This window comes from Plecotus auritus, assembly GCF_963455305.1.
Source record: "Plecotus auritus genome assembly, chromosome: 3".
Lineage (NCBI taxonomy): Eukaryota > Metazoa > Chordata > Mammalia > Chiroptera > Vespertilionidae > Plecotus > Plecotus auritus.
In genome coordinates this window covers 130,190,519-130,212,004 of record NC_137772.1, presented here as the reverse complement: position 1 = coordinate 130,212,004, position 21,486 = coordinate 130,190,519, and the positions used below count along the sequence as shown (strand labels likewise).

At 41.4% G+C, this 21,486-nt stretch overlaps 1 protein-coding gene across 4 annotated transcripts in view; it reads left to right on the top strand.

Annotated features, from left to right (window-relative positions):
- Positions 1-21,486, top strand: part of ERC1 (ELKS/RAB6-interacting/CAST family member 1) — a 512,141-nt gene that overhangs the window by 386,834 nt on the left and 103,821 nt on the right. The gene's annotated exons all lie outside the window — the stretch shown is intronic.

Below are 21,486 nucleotides of genomic sequence, written 5' to 3'. Positions count from 1 at the left end.
AAGACCTTTGATCTGTGAAAATAAAAGCTACAAATTTGTCCTTTGGTGATGTTTGCACAACTGTGTAAATATGCTTAATGGACAGAACTTATACACTTAAAATTGATAAAATGGTAAATTTTATGTTAATGTGTATTTTATCACAATTTTAAAACTAGAGGAAAAAATTCATCTTTGAAATTAAGGAGAAAGCTGAATTTTTAAATCTGATTCTCCTTCTGTATCATTAACGCTCTTTATTGGCCGTTCCTGTATGATTTTCAGTGCCTGCAATCCCATCTTCCATTATCATCCCCTTCATTCTCAGTCACATTTTCTGTGCCTTTAGGCTGCCCAGATTTGTTCTTCCACCTGAAGTAATTAGAGAAAGAGTTTTTCAAGTGAAAGGGTTTCTTCTTTTCTGTTTTGGGTGATCAGTTATCAATTGATACCATTTTTTGGCATAACATTTAATATTCAACTTAATAAGAATCAGTAGTTACACAGTAAGCTGAGAAAATACCAAAAGATGTCCCTTTTCTATAGCATAGATCAGTGGTCGGCAAACTGCAGCTCACGACCCACATGCGGCTCTTTGGCCCCTTGACTGTGGCTCTTCCACAAAATACCACGTGTGGGTGCACATGTACAGTGTGACTGAAACTTCGTGGCCCATGCGCAGAAGTCGGTTTTCGGCTCTCAAAAGAAATTTCAATCGTTGTACTGTTGATATTTGGCTCTGTTGACTAATGAGTTTGCTGACCACTGGTATAGATAGATGAGCAGCAGAAACAACCCATTACTCATTTACAAGTGAAAGAAAACTTTTCCAGTGTCCTAAAATAATTTGTCACAAGAAAAGGACATCATCCAGTATTTGGATGCCTGTTAAGTAAAACAGAAAAACTGTGCTTATTAAAGATAATCTATCCAGTAGTTCAAAATTGAAATTTGGTTTATCAAAGCTGATAATATGATAGAGTGCTGATTGCCATAGGCTAAGGGGTGGGGAAAATGGGGAGATGCTGGTCAAAGGGTACAAAGTTTCGGTTACGCAGATGAAAAAGTTCCAGAGATCTAATGTATAGCGTGGTGACTACAGTTGATAATACTATACTGTATGTATATTTGAAATTTGCTAAGAGAATAGATCTTAAGTGTTCTCACCACACACAAAAAAAGTAACCATGTTAAGGTAATGAAAATGTCAGTTATTCATTGTGATAATTATTTCAAAAAGTATACTTATATTAAAACACCACAAAAAATAGAAAAAGAAAAAAAGCACACCACATTGTACACGTTAGGTATATACAATTTATATGTGTCAGTTATGCCTCAATAAAGGGAGAGGGAGCTGATAATATGAATTAGAAGGATATTGTTGAGGAAAGACTTTCACTAGTTTGTGAGTATTTATATTTAGCAATATCAGTTCTCTTAAGTAGTAGTTAGGCCTAAAAAGACAGACATACGATTACATCCATTCATGCTCCCTCCACCCTGAGGCACAAAGTAGAATAACAAGTTTAGCAGACTAGAATACTGTATCTCATTCACAGTGGTTTTGATGATTTGGCTCTCAAGACTATATGGTTTTAATAGGTAAGAGTTATGATATTCATTAATCCATGAATTTATAATATTAGAAGGAGTCACTGAAAAATTCCTGATATCTTACATCTAACTATATGCCCTGAATATTTTGTAGTGATGTGACCTGTATATGGAGAAAGATAAAGTAGTTCTTAGGAGGCTTTCCTAACAGTGTTTTTCTGTCTCCCTTCCATATAAAGTTTCACATATCTGCCCTCTCAAAATGTGTCTGGGAGTATTTTATCTTTTCTCATGACTGAGTAGTATTCCATTGTATTTATGTACCACATCTTATTTGTGACTTCATGCTAAGGGAAATAAGCAGACAGAAAACATCAAGAGCCATGTGATGTCACTCATCTGTGGGATATAAAACAGAAAGCAACAAATGAACAAACAAGAAAACCAAATAAACAAAAACTCAGAGACATAGACACCAGTATGGTGGTTACTAGAGGTATGGGGGAGGGTAGAAAAGGGTGGGGGTGCCAAATATATGGTGATGAAAGGTTTACTTTGGGTGGTGGGCACACATTGCAATATACGATGGTGTATCAGAGAATTGTATACTTGAAACCTATATAATTTTATTAACCAATCTTATCCCAATAAATTTAATTTTAAAAAATGTGTCTTAGATGCTGTGAGCAAGAAGAAACTGGTCTTGCCAAATACATTTCGATTCTTTAATTCCTCGAAGTGTGTACTAACTTTTTGAAAGTGGATATGACATCAATGTTATTTTAATTTAAAGCTTCTAGTCCTTGGATTGCTGGAATGTCTCAATCTAAAGGCATTTTCTAATAAGGAAGCAGTCAGCACTGACCAGGCTTTTCAATAAATGGCCCTGCCACTGCCTGATGGGCTGTTGGCATTCATGTGTGATTCCTATTGTCAGAAAGAGGTGAAGCAACAGGGACTTACAGATTTTGCGGTCACCCCCTAAGATGGTCCTGATTTACTTATACCCACACATACACACCCCAGAGTAACTTGTCTCCTTGATTCATTCATGGTAATGCAGCACTTGAATAGGCTGCATCAGAGGAAGGAGCCAGGGCAAATGGCAAACATAAAAACTAAAGGTTGTCTAACAAACTCCAGATGTGCTGTAGTGGGTGCCAACCAGTGTGTTCCAACTATAACTCATGAAGAAGCCCCCACTGTGATTGTCAAGTACCCGCTCTGGATTTAATGTAAACTCAGATAGAACCCTGGAAAGCATTAATACAGTCTGTTTAGCCACAGCGTTTGTCACAAAATGGCCTTTCACTCAGCATTATTTTCTTCTTTTTACCTCAAGAATTTTACAGCCTCCATGTTGTATTTGCTGGTAGTGTGAAGTCTGACTCTGCCCCTGTGTGCTCTGTACAGATATGTCATGGGCAGGTTGGGCCTTTCAAGACAGGCTAGGTGGTTTCTTTTCTGTTTTTAAAAGTAAAGATAACATTAAATGATAAAGGCTATAAACCAAAATTGATTTGGTTTGAATCTAGACAATCTCATTTACAACTACAATTTTGTAATCCTTTGCATTAATATTAAATGCCAGACAATATACTGTTTTATTTCAACATTTTCTAGGAACAAGAGAAGTAAAGACACAATATTTTCCTTAAAGAATCTCTCAGCCTAGTGCTTAAAATACTCGTTGCCCTTAAACATGTGGCAAAGCCATCCTGTAGACAGTATAGTCCCTGGCCTCCCCATCTTTTTCTGCCGACAGCCTCAGCAAAACATCCTGCATTCTGTGATTTATTTGGCCCTTCATTTCATATTCACTGAGCATCTACTATGTATTGTCTCATATTGTATTAATGGAAAACAAACGTCTTTCTTCCTAGTAATAGCCTGTTAACTAATCAGACTTAGGTTATAATTCTAGCTATCCCTTTACCAGTTAGACAAATTACTTCTTTAAGATTCATGTTCCTCATCTTAGAATCTGGACAACATTACCTACCTCCCAGGGTTGGTGTGAAATTAAATAAGGTAGCAAACCTAAAGCACTTAGATCCCTCCCCACATCTGTTCCCTTTCAAAGGTAGCCATTCCATAGTGAGAAGCATGCCGCAGGTGATGCAGTTTCATCGAGGGAAGTGGCATTTCAGTAACTATGGCTCTTGTTCTCAGTCATTTCCAACAACTTCAATTTTCAACAGACTACTGTGTTCAGAATTACACAGCTAGTGCATTGTGTTCTCCTCCTCTGAGGAAGAACGTATTTCCCAGAGGATTTAGATAAACAGGACAGTGCTACTTTTTTCTACCTGTTTTTTTTAATACTACAACTATTATATAGCATTTTTTAAATGTAGTCTTTCTTAAATCTTACATTTTGATAGAGCATCATCTAAATGCCCACCTGTCCAAAGTTGTCATCACTAGGAAAATTATAACTCCCAAGCATACATTCTATTTCTCTCACTTTCTAGTTTTGTGACTTTTCCATTGGCACACATGCCTCTTTTTTAGATCCCTAACTAGTATAACTTTTCAAAATTATGGAATAACTACAAAAATGGCTGCAATGTCTCTTATAATATAGTCTCAGGAGTCACTTATCATCACCACTGCCTTATCCTATTGATCACATACTAGACCAACCCTCCACAGTATGGGAGGAAACAACACCATGGTTTCGATAACTGGAGATGGGTAATATTGCAGGCTGTCTTGAAGGTTGGCTACCACAAGTGAATGAAAAACATACCATGGTATATACATACAATGCAATATTATTCAGCAATAAATAGGAATGAACTCCAAATACACACAACAATGTGGATGAGTTTCAAAAACACTGAGCAAGAAAATCCAGACATAGAAAAATGCATACTGTGTGATTCCACACTTATGTTAAACTCTAGAAAAGACTATTTAAATCTTTGACCTCAGAAAGCAGATCAGACAACAAATCAGAATTCATTTCATTTCTTCCCTACGCAGCTCACGTGAGGGGCCTGCAGTAGGAAAGGGACAAGTTATGTTCTCTTGTTCCTCTTGTTTCTTTTGCCTTCGGTGTTGGGGTCCTGTGATACTGTTGCAGTACTCTAATGCTGCCTTTCCAGCCAACGCTGACCCCCTAGGGTCAGAGTAGAACCAAAAGTCACAAGCCTGATTGTTTTCTGTAATGTCACTTGACCCACAGGAAACTCATGTATTCTTGCCAAGCCTCAGTATTTCTCTGTCCATCCTGCCATCTAGCCTCAGTGTATTTTCCTCCTCAGATAAGCACAAGGCACATCAACATGTCTGGTGCCTAAGTAGGTACAAAGGAATGAGATGCCAGTCTCCTTTTCTTGCACTCACACCCACACTTTAGGATTGAATACTCCAGGATTTAGGATTGAATTCTCTTTGAGCCCCTCTCACTTAGCTTAGACAAAGGGAACCCACTGTGCGTGAATATATACTCTCCGTGACATCAAGATTTCTTCTACCCATCTTAGCATCATCCTCACACCAGTCTCAAAACCAAAAAGGCATGTGCTGGCATGTTGGACTGGGGGACAGCAGTACTTTTTCTGCCACCTCTTAGCAAGCTGTCTTTATAATGTGGCTTGCTTAGCTCTTCTTTATCTCTAGCTTTGGGCCCTGGTCACCAATTCTGGAACCACTGGAAAAACCCATTTATCTCACTATTAAAACTAGTTTTAAAGTGACATCCAGAATTGGAATGAGAACAATAAAACTATTTTCCATTCTGTAAAAGGAGAATAGTAATGAGTACAGCTACAAAGAGCTCCTGAGTTGTTAGTGAACAGAGAGAAAAACAATAAGTAGCAGGTGTTAAAGTAGCTTGAGTGCCACAGAAGCTGTTTGTGGAAAGTAAAATGTAGTAGGCATTTACCTATCCCACTAAGCATTTTAAATTCTTGATAATGAGAACAGCCTTTGAGAGCATTCAAGTATCCCATCACACATGTATGATGCCAGCTACCTTTTGCTTGACTGAGCAGACATTCCTCAGAGAACACATTGTGCTAGCACTGTCGGAGGAGCCTTTAGGTTGCAGTTGACAGTACCTACATTCCCTTGTATTTGCTGCATACACTGATGTCACCCTTTCAGCTGTCCTCTGTGACATTACCTCTTGATAGTGGCTACTGTTTTGTGACCATAGAAGGTAAAAGCCTTTTGTCTAGTTACAGTATTTAGAAGGGGACAGAGTAAGATTGCAATTCAATCTGTATTTAGTGACTTAACAGCTCTTACTGACTTAGGTAAAAATGTTAATCTCTTTTTAATGATCTTGTCTCCCTTCAAGTCTAGATTTTTAGATATTAAAAATCACTATACGTATGTACTTGTTCCTCTAAACCACTACAAACATTAAGATCAGCTAGATTTTTCCTGCTGATGGTATCCAGATTTATTTGAAAGGAATGGGATGTAAAGCATTTTCCATTTACTGTCCTCACCTCTGGAATTGCCTTCTGCTTCCTCAGCTCAATCTTTACTTTAATCTTTACTTCAAGACTCATCTTTGTAGTTTGGAATTTTATAGCCATGAAATCAGTTGTTTTTCTTGTCATTAGCAAAACAATTCTATGCTTTTTTTCCACTCACACATTCATCCTCTTTTGGGCATAAGTTGAAATATGAGAGGGGAGGAGGAAAGAAAAAGAGAAACTATTCACTTATACTACAATTGTTAGTTTTATTTATTCTAAGCCAGATTATTCTCATTGGTGTGTCTGTTTCTTCAGTTATAGGAATCCCCCTCCTATAACTGTTGATGTCTTGTTTTCTTGTTTGTATGAAGCAGTGATACAATATAAATAGCACTAAACGGACTGTCAAGAGACCTGAGCTCTAGCTCCAGCTCTGCTGATAACTTAGTGTATGATCTTGAGCAGTAATGTCACCATCAACTAATATACATCACTTCACAGCTTACAAAGTACTATTCAAACCCCTTAGAGCACCTAACCCCAGGGCTATTTGGACCAAGCAGCTATCTATAATAATAAAAGCATAATATGCAAATAGACCAAACGACCGAACAGCAGAACGAATGTCCGGACAACTTTCCGGACGACCACACTATGACACGCACTGGTGCCAGGCCAGCCAAGGCAGGTGCAATGCGATTGGTCGGGGGACCCCACCATCACCCCACGATCACCCCACAGAGGGAGGCCCAGGCCACCGGTCGATGGGGCAAATGATCGGGGATGGGGGGGCTCCGTGATCACGGAGCCCTGGCTGGGTGGGCAGGGCCTCCCTCTTTGGGGCGATTGATTGCGGGGCACCCTCTGTGGGGCAATTGATCTGGGGGCCCTACGATCAATCTGAGCCCCATGATCGATTGCCCTACAGAGGGAGGCCCAGGCCACCGGCCAGCAACGCTGTGGCGAGTGTGCGGGGCCAGCCAGTGATCGCCCTGCAGAGGGAGGCCCAGGCCAGCCAAGCGATCGCACCCCACGCCTGTTGCCTGCAGAGGGAAGCAACTGGTGGCAGGGAGAGGGGGCAGTGCCGCACAGATGGCAAGCAGTGGCAGCAGCAGGGGCGGGGTGGGGCCAGCTGCCAGCAGCGGGGGGGGAAGAAAGCCCCAATAGGCCCTGATCACTGGCCAGGCCTAGGGACCCTACCCAAGGGGTCCTGGATTGAGAGAGGGCACAGACCGGACTGAGGAACGCGCCCCCCCCCCCCCGCACAGATTTTGTGCACCAGGCCTCTAGTCCTATCTAATAAAAGAGTAATATGCAAATTAACCATCACTCTGCTACACCCACAAGCCACACCCACAAGCCAATCAGGAGCGAGTATGCAAATTAACCCAACCAAGATGGCTGCGGCCACGGAGAGAGCAGGAGGAAGACTTGGGTTTCCCTGGCAATGGAGGAAGCCAAGCTTTCCGCATACCCTGGCCGGCCCAGGCCTGCACTCCAGGCTACAAAGTTTCAATTATAGAAGATAAATATATCCCAACAAAAATGGTGGCAGCCACGGAGCTGGAGAGAGCAGGAGGCTAGGGTTGCCCCCGGCAATGGAGGAAGCCAAGCTTCTGCAGCCCTGGCCTGCCTTGGCCTCCGCTTAAGGTTATGAAGTTTCAATTATAGAAGATACATAAATCCCAACAGAAATGGCTGCCACCACGGAGCAAGCAGAAGGCTTGGCTCCGCTCCAGGCTACAAAGTTTCAATTATAGAAGACAAATAAATCCCAGATACCAGGGCCTCCGCTTGGGTCGCTGGGGGGGTGTGGCCGGCGTGCAAACCACCACAGGCCCCTCGCCCAGGCCTCCCAACGCCCCAAGGGAACCCCCACCCTGATCCGGGACACCCTTCAGGGCAAACCAGCTGGCCCCCACCCATGCACCAGGCCTCTGTCCTATCTAATAAAAGAGTAATATGCAGATTGACCATCACTCCAACACACAAGATGGCTGCCCCCATGTGGTCAAAGATCCTGCCCCCATGTGGACACAAGATGGCCACCACAAGATGGCCAGCAGGGGAGGGCAGTTGGGATGACCAGGCGTGCAAGGGAGGGCAGTTGTGGGTGATCAGGCCAGCAGGGGAGGGTAGTTGGGAGGGACCAGGCCTGCAAGGGAGGGCAGTTGGGGGTGATCAAGCCTGCAGGGGAGGGCAGTTAGGGGTGACCAGGATGGCAGAGGAGGGAATTTGGGGGCAACCGGGCCTGCAGGGAAGGGCAGTTGGGGGGGACCCATGCCTGCAGGAGAGAGCAGTTGGGGGGGACCAGGCCTGCAGGGGAGGGCAGTTAGGGGTCACCAGGCCTGCAGGGGAGAGCAGTTAGGGGCAAACAGGCTGGCAGGGGAGCAGTTAGGCATCAATCAGGCTGGCAGGGGAATTGTTAGGGGGTGATCAGGCTGGCAGGCAGAAGTGGTTAGGGGCAATCAGGAAGGCAGGCAAGCAAGCAGTTGGGAGCCAGCAGTCCTGGATTGTGAGAGGGCGCAGGCCTGGTGGGATCGGGCCTAAACAGGCAGTCGGACATTTCTCAAGGGGTCCCAGATTGGAGAGGGTGCAGGCTGGGCTGAGGGACACTCCCCCCCCCCCGCCCCATGCACGAATTTTATGCACCGGTCCTCTAGTCATAAATAAAAGTGAGTGAAGTGTGTAAGACAATAGGAGAGAGAGAACTGGGATTAAGTAGGAGCCACGTGCTTTGTGTATAGAGGTAGCCATTGGAATTCCAGCTTGTTGTTACCATTCAAAATGTGGGCCCTGTGTTATCCAAGCACCCATCTCCCCCTACCCTTCCCGAGAATCCAGATATTTATATTAAAACTTTTTTCAGTTGAGAAGTAACTGGCATATAACATTATTTTAGTTTTAAGAGTGCAACATAATGATTTGATATCCATATAATAGAAGCCTAAGTGACCGTTATGGCAGAACGACTGGTCACTATGATACGCACTGACCACCAGGGGCAGATGCTCATCACAGGAGCTATCCCCTGGTGGTCGGTGTGCTCCTACAGGGGGAGCGCTGCTCAGCCTGAAGCCAGGCTCATGGCTGGCAAGTGCAGCGGCGGTGGCAGGAGCCTCTCCCGCCTCTGCAGCAGCGCTAAGGAGCAGCAAGCTGAGTGGTAAGGAGCAGCAAGCAGGAGGGCAGTAAGGAGCAAGGGATCCCAGAATGCAAGATGGTGCAGGCCAGGTTGAGGGACACCCCCCCATTCACAAATTTCGTGCACTGGGCCTCTAGTATGTATATATTGTGAAATGATTACCACAATAAGTCTAGTTACCATCCATCACTACACGTAGTTCACAAAGTATTTTTTTATAATAAGAATATTTAAGATTTATTCTCTTATCAACTTTTAAATATGCAATACAGTGCTATTTCCTATAGTCACCATGCTGTACATTACATCCCCAGGACTTATTTATCTATAAAGTTTGTATTTATGACCCCCTTTACCTATAAATCTTTTGATATGAGTGTTGGCAACTAACTTGTGTGTGTGTGTGTGTGTGTGTGTGTGTGTGCGCGCGCGCGCGCACGTGCACATGTGTGTGTGTTTAAATATAAACCAGGCCACAAGCTGCCTAACTTACCCTCTCTGGGTTTATCTTCCTCATCTATAATATTGGATGGATAGATAATATGTATTTTAAGGTCTAAAGTTATTTTTCATGTTTTGACAAATCAATATATTTACCTATAGTTATATCCCATATAATAAAGAGGTAATATGGAAATTGACCCTCACGCCCTCACGTCACAATATGGCCGCCCCCCACGTTGTCACAAGATGGCCGCCCCATGTCACCACAAGATGGCTGCCACAGATGGCCGCCCCCACATTGTCACAAGATGGCCACCACAAGATGGCCACCACCACATTGTCACAAGATGGCCTGCAGGGGAGGACAGTTGGGGGCAACCAGGCCTGCAGGGGAGGGCAGTTGGGGGTGATCGGGCTGGCAGGCAGAGTGGTTAAGGGCAATCAGGCAGCCAGGCAGATGAATGGTTAGGGGCCAGCAGTCCTGGATTGTGAGAGGGATATCTGACTGCTGGTTTAGGTCCGATCCCTGCAGGTTCAGGCCTAAACCGGCAGTCGGACATCCTCCGAGGGGTCCCAGATTGAAGAGGGTACAGGCTGGGCTGAGGGACACCCCCCCCCCCCAGTGCATGAATTCCGTGCACCAAGCCTCTAGTTATCTAATAATTGCTGACATTAGGAATAGGTTTTTTTTTATTAAATATATTTTATTGATTTTTTACAGAGAGGAAGGGAGAGGGATAGAGAGTTAGAAACATCAATGAGAGTGAGAGAGAAACATCGATCAGCTGCCTCCTGCACACCTCCTACTGGGGATGTACCTGCAACCAAGGTACATGCCCTTGACTGGAATCGAACCTGGGACCCTTCAGTCCCCAGTCTGACACTATCCAGTAAGCCAAACCGGCCAGGGCTAGGAATAGTTTTAAAAGAAGCAATTATAAACCATAAGAAAACATATATGTAAGGATTGTTTAAATCTGTCTATAGGAATTTACTTATTTTGTGAAAGTAACAAGTATTTCATTTTGAAGCTGCAAAAAGGATCGTGGTTACTCACTATCCATTTAAATCTTGTTGTATCATACAAAGAAACGTTATATTTTGATGAGTTCTGCTTGCTTGGAGTTAAGTGAAGTCCAGAGGTTGGGAGATATGGGGAAATCTGAATTCCTCCCAGTCTTCTTTCATCCATCTGTTCCATCTTTTTTGTCATCAATTCCAGATGTAGGAAAATTCTTCACAAAAATTTGGTAAGACTCTTTTTTTCCCTTCTTTTCTAGCATCAAATCTAACTTGCCCTTCCTATTGTCAGACTGCTGCCTTTTATGATGCTACAGGAAATTTATAAATCTTTTGAGTTTCCTGATCCTTCTTGAATTGTCTCAATGCAAATAAATCAACCTAGGTTTACTGCCCCTATTCTTGTGCCCCTCCTGTTTCTACTGCTTTTTCTTTTTTCTTCCTGAATTTATTGGAGTTTCAAGTGTACAACTCAATAAGGTATCATCTGCACACTGCATTGTGCACTCCCCACCCAAAGTCAAGTCTCTTTCCTTCCCATTTATCCCTGCTTTACCCGCTTCTACCTTCCCCCACCCTCTTTTCCTCTGGCAATTACCATACTATTGTCTGTGTCTGGGTTTTTGTGGGGTGTGTTTTTTCTGCTGCTTCTAGGTCTTTCAGGTGGCATGATTTATAACTGTTTCCTGTGCTCATTGACCTTGGTCTGAGGATCCCATTAAGCATAAATCTACAAAGATTGGTCTCAGGGTCGTTCTCCTTTCCCCCACTGAACTTCTCTTGATGGGAATTAGACAAGTATATTTCACAAAACATACTCCTACTGCTTCTTTTTATCTCTTTTGAACTAATGTGAATACTTATTAAAAGTGAATATGGAATTAAATTATATTTGCATTCAAGGACAAGAGGAGCAATATCAAATAAACTACATTGGCTACTACTGAGTGCCCTTTACATGGGCAATTTACATGACCAAATTGAATCATCTGTACTACTACGTGCCTTTCTAGAAAACAGTATTCATGCCATTAGTCATCTCACAGATGAAAATATCTAACATTTATTGAGCTAAGCCTTGTTTTGAGTGCTTTACTGAATTATTCATTTAGTCTTCACAGTAGCCCTTTAAAGTATAGTTATCCTCATTTTACAGAGGAGATTCTGAGAGAGTTAATAATTTGCCCAGTCACATTGCTTGTAAGTGACTGAACAATTCACATCACTTCAGTGTTGACACTACTAATCACTACACCAAATGTGTTGCCATTATTGTGTGCTTTTGGTTAGAGATTTCAGTAGCCTTCAGCCATATTATTAATGATCTCATAATTCTCCCATGATAAATAGTACTTTAATCAATCTTTATTTAAAATTACAGTGAAAATATATAAATTACCATAAAGGATTACTCTCAATTTTTTAATTAACTTATAATCTTAACAGGTCAAAATCTGTTCCCCATCTTATATCAAACCATGTCTTCTCATTTCAACAATTATTTCAGAAATTGTTGACTGGATTAATGAATAGTGGTGTGGCAGAGAGTTCTGATTCAAAGCTCAGTATTTGAAATCAGATAGGCTGATTATTAAGCTACCAAGTTTGAAGACCTATGTGCTAGTAACCCTAAATTACCATTACAAATAATTCTGGTATTAAAATACTATTACTATTATATACATACTAGAGGCCCGGTGTGTGAAATTCATGCATGGGGGGGTCCCCTCTGCCCAGCCTGAACCCTCTTCAATCCGGGACCCCTCGGGGGATGTCTGACTGCCAGTTTAGGCCTGAACCTGCAGGGATTGGGCCTAAACTGGCAGTTGGACATTGCTCTCACAATCCGAGACTGCTGGCTCCTAACTGCTGCCACCCCTGCCAGCCTGGTCACCCCTAACTGCCCCCCCTGCCAGTCTGGTCACCCCTAACTGCCCCCTTGCCGGCATGGTTGCCCCCAAGTGCCCCCCCCTGCCAGCCTGGTCACCCCCAACTGCCCCCCTGCTGGCCTGGTTGCCCCCAACTGCCCCCCCGCTGGTCTGGTCACCCCCACTGCCCCCCCTGCTGGCCTGGTTGCCCCACGCAGCCTGCTGTTCAGTTGTTTGATCGTCCCTCACTAACCTTCCTGTCTGCCTTGTCGCCCCACGCAGCCTGCTGTTTGGTCATCCATCTGGTTGTTTTGGTTGTGACAGCCCCTGGCTTTTTATATATTAGGATATCTGCCCCCAAAATATTACACAGCATTTATTAAGATAGATTTTGTATACCATAATTTTTTAATTTAAAAAAATAATAAATTTGCATTCTCAAGAAGAGTTCATAAAGATAAGAGTCTGAAAAGCTACTAGAAAATAGTAACTGTTGAAGAATGAACATCTGTTATACCTGAGGTCCAAGGGTTATTTCCACCTGTATTTCAAAAGCTTTATAAATTATAAGAATTTAATTAACTACATAAATTGTTGAGCTTTAGTACTAAAACAGTATTTGTGGTAGTTGGTTTTCAAGGTACAGAATGCTTAAAATACAGTTTATGAAATTGCCAGTCATGTTCCTGAATGGGGCTTTTGGCACTCCAAAACAGTTACAATCCTATCTAATAAAAGAGAAACATGCAAATTGACTGTACCTCCGCTACACCCACAAGCCACTCCCACCAGCCAATCAGGAGCGAGTATGAAAATTAACCCAACCAAGATGGTGGCAGCCACGGAGCTGGAGCGAGCAGGAGGCTTGGGTTGTCCCCGGCGATGGAGGAAGCCAAGCTTCCTGCCTGCTCTGGCCAGCCCTGGCCTCCACTCAAGGCTACAAAGTTTCAATTATAGAAGATAAATAAATCCCAGATACCTGCTTCCAGCTGGCCCAAGGAGGGGCTGGGAGCTTGGGTCGCCAGGGACCGTGGCCAGCCTGCAAACAGCCCTCAGCCCCTCACCCAGGCTGGCCAGGCACCCCAGTAGGACCCCCACCCTGACCCGGGACACCCTTCAGAGCAAACCAGCTGGCCCCCACCCGTGCACCAGGCCTCTGTCTATCCATCTATCTATCTATCTATCTATCTATCTATAATATGCTAATTAGACTGGGAGACCTTCCAGGAGACCTTCTGGACGTTCTTCTGGACAAAGCCATGGTGGCGGGGCCGACGTAGAAGCAGTTAGAGGCCAAAAGGAGAGGACAGTTGTGGGTGATCAGGCTGGTGGGGGGCGGGGCTGTTGGGGGTAAGCAGACCAGCAGGGGGGCCAGTTGGGGCGAGCAGGCCATCAGTGGGGGTCAGTTGGAGGTGATCAAGACAGCGGGGTGGCAGTTTGGAGTGAGCAGGCCAGCAGAGGGGCAGTTAGGGGTGAGCAGGCCAGTGGGGAGGGAAGGTGGGGGCAAACAGGCCAGCAGGGGGGCAGTTGGTCATGAGCACACTGGCACGGGGGCGGTTGAGGGTGATCAGGCTGGCAGGGGGGTGGCATTTGGGGGCAAGCAGGCCGGCAGGCAGAGTGATTAGGGGCAATCAGGCAGGAAGGCATGCAGGTGAGTGGTTAGAAGCCAGCAGTCCCGGATTGCGAGAGGGATGTCTGACTGCCAGTTTAGCCCAATCCCTGTAAACCATCAGTAGGACATCCTTCAAGGGGTCCCAGATTGGAGAGGGTGCAGGCCAGGCTGAGGAACACCACCACCCCCCCCCCCGTGCACGAATTTTGTGCACCGGGCCACTAGTGGTAACATAGTTTGCTACAATGTTTTTCTTGGATTTGTATAAAATTGCAAGCTACTAGTGCTCAAATCTAAAACTATTGGCTCTCTGAAAAACAATTTTGAATGTGCACTTTCCAAGCCTCCCTAGTTTTTAACTAGTCAATTCATCACAAATATACTAAGAGATTGAATTGATAGTACTGTGCTTAAATGCATACGTTTTCTTTACAGTTGTACCCAAAATGCAAACCTAAAACTAATACCAAACTGTCTATTAAGAGTCACATTAAACACTTGTAGGAGCCTAGTTGACTATTTATTGGCTCTCATTCATTGGCCTGAATTCAGTAAAAGTATACAGTCTTAACAATATCTTCACTGGGAGTAGAGTCCATATCAAGAAACTACTCTTTGCTCATTTGTAAGAAGCAACACCTCATCCGTAAAAGTTTTATCGTGAGATTGCAGCAATTCAGTCACATCTTCAGGCTCCACTTTTAATTCTAGTTCTTTTGTTATTTCCACCACATCTGCAGTTACTTCCTCCACTGAAGACTTGGATCACTCAAAGTCATCCATGAGGGTTGGATTAGGTTCTTCTTATCTCTTGTTAATGTTGATGTTTCTACCTCTTCCTATGAATCATGAATATTCTTAATGGCATCTAGATTGGTAAATTCTTTCCAGAAGGTTTTCAGTTTACTTTGCCCAGGTCCATCAGAGGAATCGCTATCTATGGCAGTTGTAGCCTTACAAAATGTTATTTCTTAAATAATGAGACTTGAAAGTCAAAATTACTCCTTGATCCAAGGGCTGCAAAATGGATGTTATGTTATGTTATCAGCCATGAAAACAACATTAATCTTGTTGTATATCTCCATCAGAGCTCTATGGTGACCAAGTGCATTGTCAATGAGCAGTAATATTTTGAAAGGAATCTTTTTTTTTTTTTCCTGAGCAGTAGGTCTCAACCATGGGCTTAAAATATTCAGTAAGCTATGTTATAAACAGATGTGCTGTCATCCAGGATTTGTGGTTCCATTTATAGAGTATAGGCAGAGTAGGTGTAGCATAATTCGTAAGGGCTCTAGGATTTTTGAAATGGTAAATGAGCATTGGCTTCAACTTAAAAGTCCCCAGCTATATTAGTCCCTAACAGGAGAGTCCGCTTGTCCTTTGAAGCTTTGAAGCCAGGCATTGACTTATCCTCTGTAGCCATGAAAATTCTAGATGGCATCGTCTTCTAATATAAGGCTGTTTCATCTACATTGAAAATGTCATTTACTGTAGCCACCTTCATTAATTATCTTAACTGTATTTCTGCATAATTTGCTACAGCTTTCAGAAAGCTTTGCTACAGCTGCTTCACCTTGCATTTTTATGTTATGGAGATGGCTTCTGTCCTTAACCCTCATGAAACAATCACCTCTAGCTTCAAACTTTTTTTTTTTCTGAAGCTTCCTCACCTCTCTCAGCCTTCATAGAATTGAAGAGAGTTATGACCTTCCTCTGGATTAGGCTTTGGCTTAAGAGAATGTTGTGGCTAGTTTGATCTATCCACCACTATACTTTTTCCAAATCAGAAAAAAGGCTGTTTTGCTTTCTTATCATTCATCTATTCACTGGAGTACCACTTTCACTTTCCTTCAAGAACTTTCCCTTTGCAGTCACAACTTAGCTAACTGGTGCTAAGAGGCCTAGCTTTTGGCCTATCAAAGCTTTTGACATATATTCCTCACTAAGTATAATTTTCAGCTTTTGACTTAAAGTGACAGCCGTATGACTTTTCCTTTCACTTGAACACTTAAGAGGCCATAGTAGGGTTATTAATTGGCCTAATTTCAATATTGCTGAGTCTCAAGGAATAGGGAGGCCTGAGGAGAGGAAGAGATTGGGGAGCTGCCAGTCAGAACACAAACAACATTTATTGATTAAGTTCACTGTGTTATATGAGCACAGTTCATGGCACCCCAAAACAGTTACAATGGTAACATCAAATATCACTGATCACAGATCACCATAACAAATATAATGATGATGAAAAAGTTTGAAATATTGTGAGAATTACCAAATGTGTCACAGAGGCATGAAGTGAGCAAATGCTCTTGGGAAAATGGCACCAATAGACTCATTCAACACAGGGTTGCCACAAACCTTTAATTTGTAAGAAACATAATATCTTAAAGCACAATGAAGGGAAGTGTAATAAGAAAAGGAATGCTTATAACAAATATAAACATTTACGCACCTACTGACCATCAAAATATATGAAGCAAAACCTGACATAATTGAAGGAAGAAAAAGACAGGTCTGCAACAGTTGGAGAGTTCAAAACCCCACTAACAATAATGGCTAAAACAACCAGACAGAAGACAAGTAAGAAAATAAAGGATTTAAACATAGTGAATCAACTAGATCTAGCAGATATGTGCACAACAGTCTACCCAACAGCAGTGTACACATTCTTCCCTGTGCACCTGGGACATTTTCTAGGATAGACCATATGTTAAACCACAAATTAAGACTCAATAGATTTTAAAAGATATATATCATGCACAGTATCTTCTTTTACCACAACAGGATGAAGTTGAAAATCAATAGCAAAAGTAAAACTGGGAAATTTACAAAATTGTGGAAATTAAGTAATACACATTTAAACACCCAATAGATAAAAGAAAAGGTCACAAGGGAAATTAAAAAATACTTAGAGATGAATGGAAATAAAAAAAACACATAAAACTATAAGACATAGTAAAAGCAATGCTAAGGAAGAAATTTGTAGCTACAAATCCTGAAATTAAAAAACAAGAGAGATCTCAAATCAGCAGCCTAACTTTACAACTTATGGAAGTAGAAGAAGAACAACAAACTAACCAAAAACTCACAAAAGAAAGGAAATAATAAAGATTACAGTAGACGTAAAAAAAAAAAGAAAGAATAGAAAAACTAGAGAAAACTAATGAAAGCAAAAGTTGGTTCTTTGTAAAAATCAGCAAAATTGATAAACCTTTAGTTTGATGAACTAAGAAAAATAAAAATCTCAAATTACTAAAGTCACAAATGAAAGTGAGAACATTATTACTGATTCTACAGATAAATAATTCTAAGCCCTGGACAGTGGGCTTAGTGGTTAGGGAGTCAGACTGTGCACCGAATGGTCACGGATTCAATTCCTGCAAGTTACATTCCCCAGGGGCACATGGGGGAGGCAACCAATCAATGTGTCTCTTTCACATCGATGTTTCTCTCTCTCCCTCTTTCTTTCTCTCCCTTCCCTCCCACTTGTCCAGTCTCTAAAAAAGTAATGGAAAAAGTATCCTTGGGTGAGGATTAACAAAAAAAAAGAAGGATTATAAAAGAGTACTCCAAACAATTGGACACCAAAAATATTGAATAACCTAGATAAAATGGGCAAATTCCTGGAAACACAAAACCTACCAAGACTAAATTATGAATTAGAAAATCTGAGTAGATCTATAATAACTAGTAAGGAGATTGGATCAGTAATCAAAAATCTCCCAACAAAGAAAAGCCGTGGACCTGATGACCTCACTCTTGAATTTTACCAAATATTTAAAGAAGAACTAATACCTATGTTTCTCAAACTTTCCAAAAAATTGAAGACAAGGCAGTACTTCCTATGAGACCAGTATTATCCTGATACCAAAGCCAGACAAAGACATTATCAGAAAATTACAGACCAGTATCCCTTATGAACATTGATGCAAAAATTCTCAGCAAAATACTAGCATCTAAAATTCAGCATCATAGTAAAAAGATTATATATTATGACCAAGAGGGATTTATTCCTGGAATGTAAGAATAGTTCAACATAGAAAAATTAATCTATATAATATCCCACATCTACAGAACAAAGGGAAAAAACACATGATCATCTCAATTGATGAATAAAAAGTATTTGATAAAATTCAACACCCTTTCTTGATTAAAAAGAAAAACACACACTCAACAAAACAGGAATATAAGAAAACTGCCTCCACATAATAAAAGCCATGTACAAAAAACTCACAGCAGACCCCACCCTCCCACCCCCACCCCCCCAAATAAGTAAAAAAAAACTCACAGCAAACATCATACTTAATGGTAAAAGATGGAAATGATAGCTTTTTCTCACAAATCAGGAACAAAGCATGAATTCCCACTTTAACCAGTTCTATTCAATGTACTGGAAGTTCTAGCCACAGTTTTTAGGCAAGAAAAAGAAAGAAAAGTCATCAAAATTGGAATGGAAAAAGTAAAATAATCTGTGTTTCTATATTTTTTTTTATTGTCTAAAGTTTTACATATGTCTCCTTTTTCCCCAATTGACACCCGCCCTCCCCCGCCCAGCCCCCAGCCATTCCCACCCCAGGCAAGCCCCCACGCCCCAGTGTCTGTGTCCATTGGTTATGTTAATATGCATGCATACAAGTTCTTTGGTTGCTCTCTAACCCCCACCCTACCATTTGTCTCTAGATCGATCTATTCTTATTCATCAGATTATGTTGATCATTATATGAGTGAGATCATGTGATATTTATCTTTCTCTGACTGGCTTATTTCGCTTAGCATAATGTTCTCCAGTTCCATCCATGTTGTTGCAAATGTTAAAAGTTCCTTCTTTTTTATAGCGGCATAGTATTCCATTGTGTAGATGTACCACAGTTTTTTAATCCACTCATCTGCTGATGGGCACTTAGACTGTTTCCAAATCTTAGCTATTGTAAATTGTGCTGCTATGAACTTTTTAGCTATTGTAAATTGTGCTGCTATGATATCCTTTCTGATTGGTGTTTCTGGTTTCTTGGGATATAGTCCTAGGAGTGGGATTAATGGGTCAAATGGCAGTTCCATTTTTAATTTTTTGAGGAAACTCCACACTGCCTTCCACAGTGGCTGTACCAGTCTGCATTCCCACCAGCAGTGCAGGAGGGTTCCTTTTTCTCCACAACCTCACCAGCACTTGTAGTTTGTTGATTTGTTGATGATAGCCATTCTGACAGGTGTGAGATGGTATCTCATTGTTGTTTTGATTTGCATCTCTCAGATGATTAGTGACTTTGAGCATGTTTTTATATGTCTCTGGGCCTTCTGTATGTCCTCTTTCGAAAAGTGTCTATTTACATCCTTTGACCATTTTTTGATTGGATCGTTTATCTTCCTTTTCTTAAATTGTATTAGTTCTCTGTAAATTTTGGAGATTAAGCCCTTATCAGAAATATCATTGACAAATACATTCTCCCATGCAAGTGGGCTTCTTGTTTTTTTGATGGTTTCTTTTGCTGTGCAGAAGCTTGTTATTTTGATGTAGTCCCATTTGTTTATTTTCTCCTTAGTCTCCATTGCCCTAGGAGCTGTGTCTGTAAAGATATTGCTGCAACGTATGTCTGATGCTTTGCTGCCTCTGGAGTCTTGTAGGATTTTTATAGTTTCCTGTCTTACATTCAAGTCCTTCAGCCATTTTGAGTTTATTTTTTGTGTATGGTGTAAGTTGGTGATCTAGTTTCATTTTTTTTGCATGTATCTGTCCAAATTTCCCAGGACCATTTATTAAAGAGACTGTTTGACTCCACTGTATGCTCTAGCCTCCTTTGTCAAATATTAATTGAGCATAGTGGCTTGGGTCTATTTCTGGGTTCTCTCTTCTGTTCCATTGGTCTATATGTCTGTCCTTGTGCCAGTACCAGGCAGTTTTGAGAACTGTGGCTTGGTAATATAGCTTGATATATGGTATTGTGATCCCTCCAACTTTATTCTTCTTTCTCAGGATTGCTGTGGCTATTCGGGGTCTTTTTTTATTCCAGATGAATTTTTGGAGAGTTTTTTCTATCTTTGAAATATGCCATTGGTATTTTAATGGGGAGTGCATTGAATCTGTAGATTGCTTTGGGTAGTATAGACATTTTAATGATGTTGATTCTACCAATCCATGAACTTGGTGTGTTCTTCCATTTATTTATGTCTTCCTCTATCTCTTTTTTCAATGTCCTGGAGTTTTCCAAGTACAGGTCTTTTACGTCTTTAGTTAAGTATATTCCTAGGTATCTTCGTTTTTTTGGTGCAATGGTAAATGGAATTGTTTTGTTTTTTCTTGTTTGTTTCTCTTTCTGTGAGTTCATTATTGGTGTATAAAAAGGCCATAAATTTCTGGGTGTTAATTTTGTATCCTGTTACATTGCCAAATTCATTTATTAGGTGTAGTAGTTTTTTGATGGTGTCTTTGGGGTTTTCTATGTATAGTATCATGTCATCTGCAAACAAGGAGAGTTTTACTTCTTCTTTTCCAATTTGGATGCCTTTTATATCTTCTTGTCTGATCGCTATGGCTAGCACTTCCAGTACTAAATTGAACAGGAGTGGTGATACTGGGCATCTCTGTCTTGTTCTTGTTCTTAGGGGAAATGTTTTAGTTTTTTCCCATTGAGTATGATGTTGGCTGTAGGTTTGTCATAGGAGGCTCTTACTATGTTGAGTTATAATCCCTCTATTCCCACGTTGCTGAGAGTTTTTATCAAGAAAGGGTGTTGGATTTTGTCAAATGCTTTTTCTGCATCGATTGATATGATTATGTGATTTTTGTCTCTCACTTTGTTTATGTGGCATCACATTTATTGATTTGAGGATATTGTACCATCCTTGCATCCCCGGAATAAATCGCACTTGGTCATGGTGTATGATCTTTCTAATGTAATGCTGAATCCGATTTGCTAGAATTTTGTTGAGGATTTTAGCATCTATGTTCATCAAGGATATTAGCCTGTAGTTCTCTTTTTTTGTGGTGTCTTTATCTGGTTTGGGGATTAGGGTAATGCTGGCTTCATAGAAGGAGCTTGGAAGTGTGCCTTCCTCTTGAATTTTTTGGAATAGTCTGAGGAGGAAGGTTTTAGTTCTTCTTTGAATGCTTGGTAGAACTCCCCTGTAAAGCCATCCAGACCAGGGCTTTTGTTTGCTGGAAGATTTTTGATCACTGCTTCAATTTCTTCAGTAGTTATTGGCCTATTCAGGTTTTTGATTCTTCTTAATTGAGTTTTGGGAACTTGTATTTTTCTAAGAATATGTCCATTTCATCTAGGTTGTCTATTTTGTTGGAATAGAGTTGTTCATAGTATTTTTTCATAATCATTTGTATGTCTGTGGAATCAGTTGTTACTTCATCTCTTTCATTTCTGATTTTGTTTATTTGAGTCCTCTCTCTGCTTCTTGGTGAGCCTGGCCAGAGGTTCA